At 41.0% G+C, this 18,243-nt stretch overlaps 1 long non-coding RNA gene across 1 annotated transcript; it reads left to right on the top strand.

Moving 5' to 3' along the window:
• The first annotated feature begins 260 nt into the window (after positions 1-260).
• On the top strand, positions 261-12,005 carry LOC144578117 (uncharacterized). The gene is made up of 2 exons (XR_013523264.1): positions 261-338; positions 10,489-12,005. It is a non-coding gene; the product is annotated as an uncharacterized LOC144578117 (long non-coding RNA).
• The last annotated feature ends 6,238 nt before the right edge of the window (positions 12,006-18,243 follow it).

Consider the following 18,243-nt stretch of genomic DNA (forward strand, 5'->3'; position numbering starts at 1 on the left):
GCTGATTCAAAAGAACACCAGAGCATGTTCTAACCTGTACACAAATCTGCTCTGCTGATGGGAACCCTTCTACCCTCTCCTGCACACAACCACTTCAATCAGTGTATCCCCCAAATGGTTCTCATTAGATCACTTTTGAGGGAATTACCAGGCACAATTTAGTTGTTTTAACCTTAAGAGAAAGAAATATTGGTTTCAGCTGAGTCAGTATCTGGTATTTCAAGTAGCTTAGCTTTCCCTGCGGCTCAGGCCAAGGGTGTGCCTTCCTGGACTGAAGGACTTTCACAGCCCAGCTCCGTGGTGTGGACCCACCGTCACTGACGACTGATTCTGCCTGGGTAAGGCTTCCCCTCACTCTCAGGCATTACTGTCTTCTGGATATTGGTTTTATTTGACCAAGAATCTTGCCAGAATCCTAAGTCTGCGTGGGTCCCTGAGAATCCTTGTATTCAGGAGGGTAAATATGTTCCGGGTATGAATGTGTATTTTGTGTGTTGATGAATTCGTTTTAAACATGCATAACAGAAGCTCTCATGGCAAGAGTGCAGCTGAGGGGAGCAAATTAGCTTTGAAATTAGCTGCTGTTTTGGAGTTTGCTGTGATTTGGGGTTTGGGAGGAAAGGGAAAACAAGGAAGTAAAAGCTCTCTAATCTTCCCTGTGTACAATCTTTATCACAAGAAGTTCTCCTTATTTGTCCACCAGGTATCTTGCTTGAAGCAATGTGCCTTTATCAGTAAGCAATTTTACAGGCAAAGCTCTCAAATAATATACAGATATAGAGTAGAAAAGTAAATAAGTATAAGGAAATTAAATGCCAATGCCCGTGCCCTTAATATTCTGTCAAGAAAAACCCTTTAATAAAATAAGTTGTATTGTGAATTTTAGTTAAAAGGTCCTCTCCCTGATGTTACCGTGGTGAGAAGTAAATATGCAAATGTTGAATTTCACATCCTAAAAGAATTCGAATTTAGTTTTTTAATCCCTGAAAAACCCAAATGAAGTGAAATTTCCAAATTTCCTGAGTATCATTACTTGCACTAATATCTAAGAATATGCAAATGTAAATGTAAATATTCAACTAGTTGAATTATTTGAAAGAACAAGTATTTTACAAATTGGTTCTTGTATTACTGGAACTCATTGCAAAATTGTGTGCATTTATAGTTAATCCAGTTAAAGTGAATAATACTTTGTTACTGTATTTCTCTTATGAATTCTTATCATCAATGTTTAATGTTAACAATATATTTTTAAATCTGCAAATGATTCTGATCATACATGATCATTTACCCATCAACACAGAATATACATTATTCTCATCTGTACATAGAACATACTCCAAGATCAACCACATTCTTGGTCATAACGCAAATCCCAATTAAAAAAAAATGAAATACCACCAACCATAGTCTCAGACCAGAGTGGAACAGAAACAGAGGTCAATACCAAGAAGAAATCAATGCTTGCTTCTGAAAGACTTTTGGATAAACAATAAAATTAAGGCAGAAATAAATAACCTTTGAAATAAATAAAAACAGAGACACACATACCAAAATCTCTGGGATTCAGCAAAAGTAGTGTTAAGAGGAAAGTTTATTATACTAAATGCCTACCTCAAAAAGTTAGAAAGATCTCAAATTAACAGTCTAACATCACACCAGAGGAACTAGAAAAACGAACTAACCCCAAAGCTAGCAGAAGAAAAGAAATTACTAAAATCAGAGTAGAACTGAATGAAATGGAAACCCCAAATCCATGCAACGAATCAATGCAACCAAAAGTTGATTCTTTGAAAGGATAAACAAGATCAATAGACTGCTAGCTAGAGTAAGAAGGAAAAAAGAGTGAAGATCCAAATAAGCAGAATCAGAAATGACAAAGGTGACATTACAACGAATCCCACAGAGATACAAAACATTCTCAAAAACTATTATAAATACCTGTAAGCACACAGACTAGAAAATCTAGAGGAATCTGATAAATTCCTAGAAACACAAAATCTCCCAAGACTGAATCAGGAAGAAATTGAAGTTCTGAACACACTGAAATGGGGTTCCAGAATTGAATCAGTAATTTTAAAAACCTGCTAACCCAAAAAACCCTGGACTAGGTGGAGTCACAGCTGAATTGTACCAGACATAAAAAGAAGAACTGGTCCTAATCCTACGGAAATCATTCCAAAAAGTTGAGGAAGAGGTACTTCTTTCTAGCTCCTCCTCCTGCCCTATGAAGCCAGCATCACCCTAATTCCAAAACCTGGCAAAGATACAGTGAAAAAAGAATGCTGCAGGCCAATATCCCTTATGAACATGGACACAAAAATTTTCAACAGAGTACTAGCAAACTGAAACCAGCTAATTTATTATGATCAAGTAGGCTTCATTCCTGGGATGAAAGGCTGGTTCAACATACATAAACCAGTAAGTGTGATTCACCAGACAAAATTAAAAGCAGAAGCCATATAATCATCTCAATAGACACGGAAAAGCTTTTGATAAAATATAACATCTCTTCACGATAAAAACTCTCAAGAAACTAGGCTTCAAAGGAACATACCTCAAAATAATATAAGCCATCTATGACAAACCCACAACCTATATATCATGCTGAATAGACAAAAACTGGGAGCATTCCCCTTAAGAACTGGAACAAGACAAGCGTGCTTACTTTCACCAGTCCTTTCAACATAGTACTGGAAGTCCTAGCCAGAGCAGTCAGGCAAGAGAAAGAAATAAAAGGCATCCTAATAGACAAAGAAGTCAAACTATTTCTGTTTGCAGATGATGTGATTTTGTACCTAGACAACTCTAAAGACTACCAAAAAACTCCTGAAACTGATAAACAACTTCAGTAAAGTTTCAGGATATAAAAATCAATTTAGAAAAATTAGTAGCATTCCTATACATCAAAACCTTTCAAGCTGAGAGTCAAATCAAGAATACAATCCCATTTACAATAGTCACCAGAAGAATAAAATACTTAGGAATACATCTAACCAAGGAGGTGAAAGACCTATACAAGAAGAACTACAAAACACTGCTGAAAGAAATTATAGACGACACAAACAAATGGAAAAACATTCCATGCTCATGGATTGAATATTGTTAAAATGGCCATATTGCCCAAAGCAACCTACAGATTCAATGCTATTCCTATCAAGATACCAATGTAATTTTTCACAAAACTAGAAAAAACTATTACAAAATTCATATCAAACAAAAAAAGAGCCTGAATAGCTAGCTAATGCAATTCTAAGCAAAAAGAACAAAGCCAGAAACATCACATTACCCAACTTCACACTATACTGTGATGCTACAGTAACCAAAACACCAGGGTACTGGTCCAAAAACAGACACATAGACCAATGAAACAGAATAAAGAACCCAGAAATAAAGCTGCACAACTATGGCCATCTGATCTTTGAGAAAGTTGACAAAAACAAGCAATGGGAAAAGGACTCTCTATTTAATAAATGCTACTGGGATAACCTTACAAATCAAGGTTGAGAACACAGATGCCTAATTAACTGGCAAAATTAGGAACTTTGCCTCCTCGGTCATTACATGGCCCTTTTCCATCCATCTCAACTAAAAAAAATTTTTCTGCTTCCCACAGTAGTAAAATAAATTACTGAGAGAATATCCAGATACCCAGTGATGAAGCCTCCTGCCTATAGTGCTCCCAGTTATGAGATTTATACAGATAGATATATTTAAAAAAAATTTTTTAATGACCCATATTAGGACAAGTTACCAAAAGACTATGAAAAGCCTTGTGGCACAATGAAAGTTTCTAAATTCCTTAGCTTAAATGGTTTTAAGGAAATATTTATGTTTTGTATAGCTAATTGCTATGAAACCACCATTGCAAAAATGATAGCTGAGGAAATTAGGACAGTGGAAGAGATCAGACCTAACTGACTCCGTCTTGCTTCTAAACTTTAAACTGTCCTTACTCATTCCTGGGCAAAGGTCGAACTAACTTTGGGAAGGAATTTAGTTTATGGTTTGACTCTGAAACAAAATTGATAATAGCCCTTTCCTGAAAAGACTCCTCTCTTGCCTGGGGACCAGTCTGCCATTGTAGGACTAACAAATTAGTTACAAGATTAGAAATTATGGTTTAGGGGTCATGTAGCCTCTGGATGCAAGAGTTCAAGCCTCTTAAATTGCTCCTGGGGATCACATTGCTATTGTAAAACCTAAGATTGGTGCTTAGATGTTTTGCAGACCCTGCACTGGATGGATCAGCTGACACTTCCAAGACTGGTAATGTGGCTCAACCAGCTCTGTGATACCACCAGGAGCAAAAGTCAGCAAGAAAACCTCACTTTGACCCCCTCTGTGATTCCATCTCCAACCTGACCCACTAGCACTCCCCATTTCCAGAGCCTCTAGCCGCCAAATTATCTTTAAAATCTTTGATCCCTGAATGCTCCAGGAGACTAATTTGAGTGATAATAAAACTCTGATATCTTGCACAGCTGGCTGTGTGTGAATTGCTCTTTCTTTATTGCAATTCCCCTGTCTTGATAAATTGGCTGTGTGGCTGTGTCTAGGCAGAGGGCAAGGTGAAAAGGTGGTTTCATCGACAAATGTGTAACTAAAACCAAGATTATAGTAGATCAATGCATAGAAGTTATAGGTTGTTCAATTTTGTAGCCTTGCCTTTGGCTTTGGGTTTTTGGCTTTTATATTACTTAAAGAATTTTAGGCTGGGCACAGTGGCTCATACCTGTAATCCCAGCACTTTAGGAGGCTGAGGCAGGCAGATCACCTGCGGTCAGGAGTTCAAGACCAGCCTGGCCAACATGGTGAAACCCTGTCTCTACTAAAAACAAACAATTAGCCAGGCATGGTGGTACACACCTGTAATCCCAGCTACTTGGGAGGCTGAGCCAGGAAAATCACTTGAACCCAGGAGGCAGAGGTTGCAGTGAGCCGAGGTCACACCACTGCACTCCAGCCTGGGTGACAAGCAAGACTGTCTCAAAAAAAAAAAAAAATTTAAGAGTTGATGTCAATGCCTGCCTACCTCCATTCCAGTCTGGCCTAGAACCTTTAAACTGGCTATAAGTCCTTTGGGTCTAAGTCCCTTTACCATAGGTGTTCCACTAAGGGACAGGATGGACCTGGGGCAGGCAACTATGTCACCCTGGCAACACTTTGGGACAAAATAAAAATGTGACCGTTGATATTGCCTCTGACAAATCCTGACCAGAAGGGGGTGGAATGTAAACTCAAAATAAAATTCTAACCCCTTTAACTAACTGACTGGAACCCCTTTCTTGGCCCAGAGGATCCCCCAAAGCCCTGAAAACTAGTTCAGGCCATGACAGAAGTGAGGGGTCACACATGCCTCATAAAACCCTGGTCCCTTTGGAGGGACTTCAGCTATTTAGGCAGAGTTTGATTCAGCCAGTTATTTAATTTAGACACAACTGACCAGCGTTAACCTCTTTGACCAGCATTAACAGATTCTTTGTAGCAATAAGATACCAGATTCCAACCTGATTCTGGCACAACATCTCATGACAGAGAGCAGTCCCTGATGGAAATCAAAGTATTTTTACCTTCAAAATATATTTTTGGACATATTTTGAAATAGCCCTGCAAAGCTGTCTCTTCTGGGGGAAATTTACATTCTGTAGAGAATCCCCTTTTCTTACTAGGTCTTTACTGGAGACTCTGACACATTTTAAGGTCCAATAAGAGACATTCGTATCTATTTTCTTTGAATGTGGAAGCTTCATCTACATGACAAGAACCTTGGCTTCCACAACCCCCAATCCCCTTATCTTAAGCTGACTTCAGCTATTTAGGCAGAGTTTAATTCAGCCAGTTACCAATCAGGAAATCTTTGAATCCACCTATGAGCTGGAAGCCCCTGCGTGGAGATGTCCTGCCTTCTTAGGCCAAGCCAATGTAAACTTACATGTGTTAATTTATGTCTTTGCTCTGCCTAAAATGTGTAAAATCAAACTATAACCTAGCCACCTTGGGCACATGTTCTCAAGACCTCCTGGGGCTGAGTCATGGGCCAAGGTCCTTAACCTTGGCAAAATAAACCTCTAAATTGATTTTTTTTTTAAACCTAGATATTGTCATCTAAGCATGTTGTTTGGTATGATTATATGTGAGTGTGTGTTTAACCTGAGGCAGGGGCTTGCATTCAGATAGCTTATTTGGGAAGTGATCCTAGGAAGCAGAAGGGCAGGACCTGGGGGGTGGAACAGGGAGGAGCGAAGCCAACACAAGGATGCGATGTGGAGTAGTCCACTCCCACTGGGCACTGCTGAGCCTTTAGAAGCGGCTTTATGGAATGAATCTCAGAACCAACCCCCTGAGGGGCAATCTTTTGACTCCTTTCATCCATTGGTTGAGAATGGCCCCACGGAACTTAGACTTCTTCACACTTAGGTGTAAATGCAAAGTGGGTTCTCCCAGGCATCCCATGCCTCTGCATCAGAGAAGCCCAAAGGCAGGAAAGGCGGCAGTGCCCACATCAGGAGAGGTGCATCAAGAACCAGCATGGAGCTTTCACTGTAGCAGTAACTGGAATGGTTGGTGAGGCTGAGAGAATGTGAGGTAGTGCACAAACAGTGTTTGGTAAAAGGTACATGCATACATATTAAGACATATTAAAGTTAATGGCTTAAAAAAAACAGTAGTTTTTGGCTACAGTCTGTTCTCAACATGAGGTAGCAAATTTCTCCTATATTTTCAGCTCAGGTAGCGAAACTCATTGCTTTCCTGAATCTGAACTCCCATTTCTCAAAAGTCTGTTTGTATAGGTATCCATTCTCACCATGCTTTTGAATATAGACAATTGTTTTTAAAAAGCCAGTATTTTCTCACTAATTGCTATAGGCTAAATGTTTGTGTCCGCTAAAAATCTATATGTTGAAATCCTAACTCCCAATGTGACAGTATTGGGAGCTGAGGCCTTTGGGAGGTGATTAGGTCCTGAGGGCAGAGCCCTCATGCATAAGATTAGTGTCCTTATAAAAGAGACGCTGAAAAGCTCCCTTGCCTTTCTGACTAAGAAGGACACAGCAAAAGGACAGCCATCTATGAGTTAGGAAATGAGCTGTCACCAGACACCAAATCTGCCAGTGCATTGATCTTGGAATTCCCAGGCTCTACAGCTGTGAGAAATAAATTTCTGTTGTTTAAAAGCTACCCAGTTGTGGCATTCTGTTACAGTAGCCTGAAAGTCTAAGATAGAAATTTGGTCCCAAGAAGTGGGTGCTTTATAAAAGCAGCTTTGGAACTGAGTAATGGGTAGAGGCTGGAAGAGTTTTGAGGCACTAGAAAAAGCTAATGCTGCCATGTACAGACTGCTAGAGGTGATTCTGGTGAGGACTCAGAAAGAAAAGAGAAGAGCTGTAGAAAAAGTCTCAATCTTCTTAGAGAATACCTAAGTAATTTTGCACAGAATGTTGGTAGGAATGTGGATGGTAAAGGCCTTTCTATTGCTCATAGGCTCACAGCTGGAAATGAGAAACATCATGTTGGAAACTGGGGGATAGACAATACTTGTTATAAAGTTGCAAAATCTTGTTTGAATTTTTTTTGTATTCTAGTGTTTTGTGGAACATAGAACTTGTGAGCAATGAACTTGAATATTTAGCTGAAGCAATTTTTAAGCAAAGTGTTGAAGGAATGGCCTGGTTTCCTTCAACCAGAAAATGTGAGAAGGAGGACTGGGTGTGGTGGCTCAAGCCTGTAATCCCAGCACTTTGGGAGGCCGAGGTGGGTGGATCACGAGGTCAAAAGATCAAGACCATCCTGGTCAACATGGTGAAACCCCGTCTCTACTAAAAAAAAAAAAATACAAAAAATTAGCTGGGCATGGTGGTGCATGCCTGTAATCCCAGCTACTCAGGAGGCTGAGGTGGGAGAATTGCTTGAACCCAGGAGGCGGAGGTTGCAGTGAGCCGAGATGGCACCATTGCACTCCAGCCTGGGTAACAAGAGCAAAACCCCATCTCAAAAAAAAAAAAAAATGTGAGAAGAGAAAAATAATTTAAAGACAGAATTGTTGATCAGAAAGGAAGCAAACCTTAAAGATTTGGAAAATTCTCAGCCTATCCATATTGTGAAGAATGAGAAAGTCTGCTTAGAGAAAGAACACTAAGGGTGTGGCTAAGTGAATATTTGATAAGGAGATTAATACAGGTTAGCCTTCCCAACAGAAGCCAAGAGCTATTCTCTAAGACAATGAAAAATGACTCTGAAGCCAACTGAGAGACTATCGGGGCTTCCCTCCCATCACAGGTCCAGAGTGTAAGAGCTCTGGGGGCAGAGTGGCTTCAAATGAGAAGCCTCTAGTGTCCAAGGGACCTGGAGTTTGTTGCTCAGCCCCCTCACATCATGAGATTCACTTCCTGTACTTTGGCACTGTGCTCCTTGGCTGTCAAAGGTGTGGCTCTGGCAGCCCCAGTGTGGTGTGGGCCTTGGTGGCTGTCCCTCTGGAGGGGGAAGGCAGCAACCTTTGGTGGTGTCCATGAGGCACTGTCTCTTCCTCTAGGAACAGTGCACAAGGCTGCAAGATGTGGCTGCCTTCAACTAGGTTGCAAAGGGAGGCCTATGACAGAAGCAGCCATGAGGCAAGGTCACCCAAAGCTGTAGGGGCAGGACCACTGCCCTTGTGATCTGGAAGGCAAGCCACCAGACCCCATCACCTGGAAGACAGAACATTGAGCAAAAGAGGATTAAGCCATAAGTACTCATGGAGTTTGCCTTGTAATGTGGATTCACTTCAGACCTGTTACCCCTTTCTTTTTTCCTATTTCTCACTGTTAGAATGGAAAGTTCCAACCTATGCCTATCCCATTATTGTATTTTGGAAGCACATAGCATGTGTTTCATAGGCTCACAGCTGGAAAGCAATTCACATATCTAATGTAGATGATATTTAGATGAGACTTTAGATTTTAAATTTGATGCTGAAATGAATTAAGTCTTTCAGGGCTATTGGGATGGAATTAATGTATTTTGTGTATGTAACCCACAGTTCAACACCCACAAACTCAGAGGGACTTCCAGGAAAGATTAGCATGTTTGGAATGTGTAGAGTTTTCAGAACTTTTCAACGGTATTGTAAGAATTAAATGCTTTTTAAGACTGCAATGCGGGAAACCCCCTACGATGATTTCATGCATATTATTTAAGGTGCATTTATATGAGTGAAATGTAGGCCACATCAATATCTCTTAATAACATATACACTTTTAAAGCATGTTCAAGTGCAATTGTTGATACAATACCTGTTGGCAAAGAATTCTAAAAGTTTTCTAAAGGTTATTTTAAAGCTTGGATTACCCTTGATTGTCAATAGTTGTGAAGCCCTATTGATTCATTAATAATACTTTTATGGCTCACATTATTTGGAATCAGAGAAGTTGCAAAACTTCCAAATGGATTTCTTAAAAAAGATAAACTGGTCAGGACTTATGCAGAAACTGCAATAGAGTGGCCTAATACCCTTCCCAGAGCTCTTATGAGCATGACATCTACTGCAAAATGAAGACCAAGAGTCTTCCCACATGATTAATCTGTGGGATTCCTTTGCTATTTCTAGTTACTCCCCCATGGTCACTCCCTGGAAGAGTCTACAGGCTCTCTTGAGTTTATGTTCATTATTTCAAAGCATCTCAACATTGATGTGCATCAAAGCATTCTATTCTAGATGCAGCCGACCAAGTGACCTCCACAGACAGAATAATGGTAAAAGTGGTTGACTGAAATTACATAAGATTTATCAAATGAAGACATCACTGGAACTTTATTGGAAGGGACTGCCAAGTACTAAAATGGCTGACACTTTATATTAGTTAGGATTCTCCAGAGAAGTACAACAAATACGAGATGATAGATAGATAGATAGATAGATAGATAGATAGATAGATAGATAGATAGATAGATTCATTGATTTATAATGGGAATTGTCTCACAAACATGACATGCCATATGCCACCTGCAAGTTGGAGACCCAGAAAACAGAAAAGCTGGTTCTGGAGACAGACAAGCTGGTGGCTTCAGCCCGAGTTTAAAGGCCTGAGAAAGTCAATGGCGTAATTCCCAATCTAAGTCTATCAGGCCGAGAAAGGAGGTTGGATTACGTTCCTGAGTCTGAAGGCCTGGGAACCAGGAGCTCTGATGTCCAATGACAGGAGAAGATGGACACCCCAGCGCAAGGAGAGAAAGAGTTCATTTTTGATGTCTACCATCACCTACCCATGAGGGCAGATCTTCCTTACTCAGCATATTGATTTGAATGCTAATCTCTTCTAGAAACACCCTCACAGACACACTCAGAAATAATGTTTACCAGCCATCTGGGCATCCCTTAGGCCAATCAAGTTGACACATTGAATTGACTAGTGCACAGGTGCCAAGGCTTTCAGTATTATATCTTGTGTTCTAACTGTGAGAAAATGTACTCACCCACTTAACAACTTCTTGTTTTTATCTTAAACACAGGGATCAATGGCTTTTTCTCTTTTGAGATCCAGCAAGGGCACAACTCCTGGAACTGTTATAGAGCAGTGGGCTGGTTTTCTATTCCAATCCTAATCTGCTGGTAAGTGGACGTTGACTTAGTCTGTTTTCTGCTGCTAAAACTGAATGCCACAGACTGGGTAGTCTATAAAGAAGAGAAGTTTATTTAGATCACGGTTCTGGAGTTCAGAAAGTCCAAGAGCGTGGCACTAACACCTGGTAAGAGCCTTCTTGCCCCATCATAACATCATGAGGGGCATCTCATGGTGAGAGGGCAAGAGTGTGCGTGTCAGCTCAGGCCTCTCTTCCTTGTCCTCTTCTTATAAAGCCCCCAGTTCTATCATGAGGGCTTATCTAATTCTAATTACCTCCCAAAGTCCCCACTTCCAATCAACATATAAATTTGGGGATTACATTTCCACACATGAAGTCTGGGGGACATATTCAAACCATAGCTGATATCTATATGAAAAAACAATACAGTTTGACTTCTTCAACCAGACCCCTAAATCACTTCCAGGTGGGTTGGTGATCCTATATGTGACAAAACAAGAAGCTTCTAGAAGATCACATTAGAGAAATTGTCGCCAACAGACACATGAAAAAGCGATCAACTTCAACGGGTATCAGGGAAATGCAAATGAAAATCACAATGATATACCACTGGGGCGGCCACGTTAAAACAATTAGCAATAGCCAAGTATTGATGACAAAATGGAGCAAAAGAATTTTGTAACTTCTGACTGGAATTTAGGCTAATAGAACCACTTTGGAAAATTGTTTAGCAGTGTCTACTAAAGTTGAACATTATATATGTAAATAGTGCATCCCCAGCAATTCTACTCCAAGGTATATACCCAACAGAACTTAGTAATGTGGCTGGGTGCCTATAGTCCCAACTACTGAGGAGGCTGATGGGGAAGGATTGGTTGAGCCCAGGAGTTCAAGACGAGCCTTGAACAAAGTGAGACACCCATCTCTTTAAAAAAATAAGAGTGGTGTGTACAACAATGTATGCACATGTGTACAGCCTACAGCAATGTTCATAGCAGCATCATTCCTATAGTCAAAATTTGGAAAGAACAAAATGCCTATTATTTAGAATGGTCAAATAAATTGCCATATTCTCATATAATGGAATATAACAGGGCAATAAAAATGAGTAAAATACAGCTATATGCAACAACATGAATGAGTCTCACAAATGTAATTTTGAGTGAATGAAGTCAGATGCAAAAGAATATATTCCATATGATTCTATTTAGATAAAGCTAAACAGGCAACATTGATCTCTGAGGTTGGAAGTTAGTGGAATGCTTACCCTTTGGGGAAGTGATAACTGAGAGGGAGGGCATGGGAGCTCCTAGATGGCTGAAAATCTTCTGTTTCTTTATCAGGGTACTGGTCGCACAGCTGCAATCATTTTGTGAAAAGCCATCAAGCTGCATATTTATGATCTGTGTACTTTCCTGTATGCACACTATAATAAAGCATTTAAACAAGAATGCACCATGGCACATGTTTACCAGTGTAGCAAACCTGCACAGCCTGCTCAGGCACCCCAGAGCTTAAAATAAAATAAGCAAAGTGAAGTGATTTGCCCAAGACACCACAGCTAATAAGTAGTGAGGCAGGGGTTTTAATTCAGCCAACTCTGTCTGACTCCAGTACTTATACTACAATAAATACTTTATTTATGTTGAAAAAAATAAAATAAGAAAGTAGCTTCCCTCCTTACCTACTCATTGCTCTGGATAACTTTAGATCTACTTCTTTTTAGCTGTGTACCTTGAGGAAGCTGCCTTTTCTAAGGCTTAGTTTTTTCATTCATAGATAGAATGAAGGCAATTCATTTATCCAGTAAAGATTTCCTGAGCTCCCACTACATGCCAGGTATTGTTCTAAGTGCTTAGGATACATCAGTAAAGCAACCTACAAAGACCCCTGTCCAGTGGAGCCTAAATTCTAGAGATGGAGAAGAACAGGCAATATACAAATTAATATCATAAATTATATAGTACAGAAAGGTAAGTAAGTGCTATGGCAAAAAGACAAGTGTTGATGACAAAAGAAAGCAATGGGCTCTTTGTGCCCTTTGATGGGATATAAGCTAATAGAAAGCTTGGGGAAAACAAGGAGGATCAAGAGTGTGGAGGGGGCAAGTTGCAATGTGAAACAGAGTAAAAATGTATAAAGTTTTATTTATTATTGTTATTTTTATTTTTTGAGACAGAGTCTCACTCTGTCACCCAGGATGGAATGCAGAGGCGCAATCTTGGCTCACTGCAACCTCTGCCTCCTGGGTTCAAGCAATTCTTCTGCCCCAGCCTCCCGAGTAGCTGGGACTACCAGGTTATTTTGTATTTTTAGTAGAGATGGTGTTTCGCCATGTTGGCCAGGCTGGTCTCAAACTTCTGACCTCAGGTGATCCACCTGCCTCGGCCTCCCAAAGTGCTGGGATTACAGGTGCGAGCCACCGCACCTGAGAAGCGCTTGTCACAATCTAAAATGTTATACATTTTGAACCAGGTGCAGTAGCTGGTCCAAATGCAGGGAAAGGGGAGAGTGAGTGTGAAGGAGATGAGGCAGCTAAGATTGTAGACGGACATGGAATGTCGTCTCCCTGAGAAAGGGGCATTTAAGGAAAGACCTGAAGGAAGTTATGTGAGCTGGGCAAATATCTGGGGAAGGTTAGCTCCAGGCAGCAGGAACACAAATAAAAAGCCCTGAGGCGAAGATGTGTCTGCGTCTTCGAGAATTATAAGGAGGTCAGTGTGGCTGGAGCAGAGTGAGCAACGTGGAGAGCGGTGGAAGATGAGATCAGAATGTCTGCGGGTGTCAAATTGGATGTGGCCTTTTTTTCAGGCAGTGTAGGACTTTGGCTTTGAGCCATGTAAATATTCAAGCACAGAAGTTATGTTTGGACCTAAGTTTACAGTCTCTGGGGTGGGCAATAGTAGAAGCACAGAGACCAATTAGGAGGTTGTATCATGCGGGTTCCATGAAGGAAACAGAAACCATTCTGGGCATTTCAAATAGAAAGGGACTCAAGACACAAAATTAGAGGCTTATATATTATTGGAAGGGTTGGAGAAGTAGTCACGCTTCATCGTGGGTATTGCCCTTCAAGGTCACACCACTGTAGCTCAGACTCAGTTATCGGTAAGCTAGTTCTGCGCGTGCAATTATTGCTACACCTATAACTGACCCTCACACCCGTGAAACTGCTGGAGACACCCTGGAAGGAAAAAACAGCCCAGAAGCTGATCACCAAAATAGTCGTGTCTGTCTACTTTTGCTTGCCAGTGGCCACTTCGGCCCCCACTTCACTTACCACCTTGTACCGGATGGTAATACAAAATATGTTTTGTGTGTGTGATTATTATTAGGAACTAATTAACAGACGCAAATTACAATGGAGTCTAGGAAGTGTAGTTTTTAACTCTCCAATCTTGCCACGTATGAGGAGAGCAATAAGAGAAAGAATAAACAATCTCGTTATCTATCACAGAGGGGACTGTAATGATACAAGTGAAACACAGTGGGTCTAATAGACCAAGGTGGAGCAGTGCAATGGTGAGAAGTGGTTGGACTGGGTTCAGTCTATAGTTTGAAGGTAAAAATAACAGCTTTACTCATGGATCGTGGTGTGAGAGAAAGAGAGGAGTCAAGAGTAACTCCAAGCTTCTTAGTCTGAGCCGCTAGGAGTGAAGTTTCAGTGTTCTCGGGAGACAGCATGTTTCAGTTACAGCACGGAGGTGAAAAGAACTTTTAGAAAGAGGCTGAGGATATGGAACAATTTACTAACCGTCAGCCATTAGTTCCAGGGGGCAGAGTAGAAGTGTTTCGGGAGGTAGGGAAGTGTGAGATATGGGGTTAAAGAGGGGACAGGTAGAGTCTTCGGTGGATTGGGGTCTGAGGACATGGGATATCTGGTGACCGGGGCTTCATAAACAGGGACTAAGGGCAAAAACAGATTGTTCATTATGATTCCCAGGCAGACAGTGGCAGTGAATACTGGGGTGAGGGAGAGTTCTATCAAAAGCACAATCTGTTTGGAGGCTCCCCATAGACCCTTGCTGGTGGAGGCCTATGAACTCGTATTTATAACCAATACCTAAGAAGACTCTTGTGAGTGTAATGCCACCTGGTTCCTAGGTGCAATCTGCTGTTTTAAATAAGAAACTGTGTTCGCCTTGTGATCCTGGGAAGAAGGAGTAGCAATAGGTATACAAAGTGCTGCTGTGAATTCTCTACCTGCTTCTGTAAGCCACATTGGTGAATCCACAGCAGCTAACAAGGTTATACCATGAGCCAGGCCAAACTCCTACAAACATCTTTGCTCAAGAAGATCACAACTTGGCCGGGTGCAATGGCTCATGCCCATAATCCCAGCACTGTGGGAGGCTGAGGTGGGCGGATTGCCTGAGGTCAGGAGTTCAAGACAAGACTGACCAACATGGAGAAATCCCGTCTCTACTAAAAATACAAAATTAGCTGGGCATGGTGGTGCATGCCTATAATCTCAGCTACTCGGGAGGCTGAGCAGGAGAATCGCTGGAACCCAGGAGGCGGAGGTTGCGGTGAGCCGAGATTGCACCACTGCACTCCAGCCTGGGCAACAAGAGCAAAACTCTGTCTCAAAAAAAAAAAAAAAGAGTATCACAACTCTATTTCATAGAACAGCCTCCAACTGCTAAACTATGGCTATTCTTTACTTTTGTCACCTCGATTTCCTTTTATTTCTATTTTGCCCTTTAAGCTTCCAGCACATAATCTCTAAAAACTTTCTGGCTTTCCCATCAGCTAAAATGTTTCCCCTGAACATTCTTGAAGACTTCTCAGAATCCTAATGTTGGACAATGGGAGTGGAAACTACTAGACAGGCTAAAGAGTTTGGGGAGAGCCAAAGTGGGCAAGACGCCTGACACCCAGGAGAATGGAAGAAGCCTAAACCCAGGTCCTGGTCTTTACAGATCAGGCTGTGTTATTTTCAGCCAGTGTTTAATTCCAGTCATCATTTATTGACTGAACTGAGGAGAAGCAATCTTTCAACCACAAGGAGAGACTCTGAAGCCCCGTTGCTCATTGCCACCTGAGATGGATGTCCTAGGGAGGCCCGAGACTAAACATGCTGCTGATCTCTTCTACAAGTTGATGTCTGTCGGGTGTGCATGTGATGACTTAAAAGAGAAGAAACCTGGAGAAGTGCTGTCAAATTGTGGAAAGAGAGAAGCAGAGGAGAAAAAAGAGATGTTTGATGAAGCTCACGAGGACAAGATGGAAAGTGAAAATGGAAGGCCTGTAGATATTTGGAGACAGAAGAAAATAAACACCAAATGAAAGAGTCCTCACGTACTCTGGAAGCTTGTGCATTCTTGAATTGACTAAATTGTACTAAATATTGCATGGTCTGGCAATAATAGCATATGTCACAATATTGCTTACAATACATTATGTAAGTTGCAGCCTTAAAGGATGCATTAAAACTTTCCTCACCTGGGTATTAAATAAATAATGTAAATATAAGAACAGAGGTACAGAATCTCATGCAGATTCAAAGCTAAGATAAAATGTTGCTTAAATAGCAGAAATTTAATAAGGCCTAGTGGCCAATCTTATAGGTGAAATAATATGTTATTGTTTCAATTTACATTTCAATGGTCATTTCTATAAAATGACCATTTAAAAATGTTTTCCTCATGTTAAATTGGCTACTTCATTGTTTTTTCCAATTTTTTAAAAAAAATTTATTTGTAGATAATTCTTCACATGTGTACATCTTGGAAAGATTCTTTCCCAATCTACTACTGCTTTGCAAGTTTGTTTGTGGTGTCTTCTGCCACTCAGAAGTTTAAATGTTTGATTCTGACCTAATTTACTTGCTGTGTAAAAGGAAAATTTTTGACTTACAAAAGCACTTGCCTAGGAGATATAAAAACTGCAACTTTTATCTCATCACAGCTGGGTTTTCCCTGCTGAAGTTGATAAACAATCATGAACTTTTAATGACTCTTGCATACCAGATGGTAAACAAGGATTCTTTTCCTGACCAAAAAACAACAGGATTTCTATTAGCCAATTAAATGCAGACTTAGGAACTTAATCTGGAATGGCATTTTTTTATGGCTTAAATACAACTCCTACTAATACTTAAGAACTGCTGACCTTTCCCTGATGAGTTCCTTCCCTTGTTTCTTACCTCTATTCTATTCTTTGACAGTCAATTGTATAACCTCCCAGTACCTCAATTGTAAAATTGGAAAAAAACAGAACTTACCTCATTGGGTCATGATCAGGATTAGATAAGCACTTTACATTTACTTAAACATGTAAAGTGCTTAAGCCAATGAGTGCCTCATATACAGCAATCACCCGATACATTTTAGGTATTTGTGTTATTGTCATATATCAAATTACTTTTATTTGTTTGTAGTTTTTGGTCTTATTTAAGAAAGACTTCCCCAATCAATAGGGCATATTACAAATCTTCCTCTTCTCTTCACCTTTGAGGCCTCTGGGAAGCCCCTTTTGAAGTTGAGTGTAGCCATGTGGCTTTCTTGAATCAGTGAAATGTGAGCAAAATGATCGTGTAGCTTCTGGGCAGAAGTGGTGAGATCCAGGAGTTCGTCAGGCCACCCAGTCCCTGCACTTTCTTTTCCTGCCTTGGTAATTGTTAAAGGATATTCTGTGAAGTTGTTGTCCGAATTAGGCATGGATGAGAAATACATTTTTTTTTTTTTTTGGTAAAAAATATCTTCCATTACTGATGTTAAAAAAATGTTATTCTACATTTTTAATAATATTTTTAGAGGTTTATTTTCTACATTTAGTTCTTTAATTTCTTTGGAATTACTAGAGAAATGACATATTTAATTTAAAGATCTAATTGGCGGCTGGGCACAGTGGCTGACATCTGTAATCCCAGCACTTTGGGAGGCTAAGATGGGCGGATCATTTGAGGCCAGGAGTTCAAAACCAGCCTGGCCAACATGTTGAAATCCCATTTCAACTAAAAATAGAAAAACTAGCCAGATGTGGTGGTATGCACCTGTAATCCCAGCTACTTGGGAGGCTGAGGCAGGAGAATCACTTGAACCTGGGATGCAGAGGTTGCAATGAGCTGAGATTGTGCCACTGCACTCCAGTCTGGGTGAACAGAGCAAGACTCCATCTCAAAAAAAAAAAAAAAAAGAAAGGAAGACCAACTCAAGATGGTGCGGTGAGAACAACCCAGGATTGAAGCTCTCGGTGAATGCATGGAGGGTGAGTCAGGGCCGCATTTCCAGACGGATCTTTGTTGCCCACAGAACGGGGAAAATCCAAGGTATAAAAGAGACGCAGGACGCCAGGGCAGCGGTTTTGGCTGGTGCAGCCAGTGGCCGGTGCAGCCAGCGGCCGGCGCACAGCACAGTGGCGCTACACAGCACTCTGCACAAAGCGCGCTGGTCCGGGTGCCCTGTTGAACCGGCAATCTGAGACTTGAGAGGGCAGATTGGCATATCCAGCTGATTGAATGGGACTTGGACAGTGAGCCGGGCCAGGAGATTCCAGGGAAACGGCGTTTCGGACAGCGCAGTGGGACAAACAAAATGGTGATTCCAAATGCTCCGGGTGGAGAGTTTCACTGTGGGCAGAGCCGAACCCAGGACGGTGCAGCTCGGTGGGGGAGGGGCGTCCACCATTACCGAGGCAATCCACCCCTACAGAGGTAAACTCCCATTGCTGACACAGCCT

Source organism: Callithrix jacchus, chromosome 10 (genome assembly GCF_049354715.1).
Source record: "Callithrix jacchus isolate 240 chromosome 10, calJac240_pri, whole genome shotgun sequence".
Classification (NCBI taxonomy): domain Eukaryota; kingdom Metazoa; phylum Chordata; class Mammalia; order Primates; family Cebidae; genus Callithrix; species Callithrix jacchus.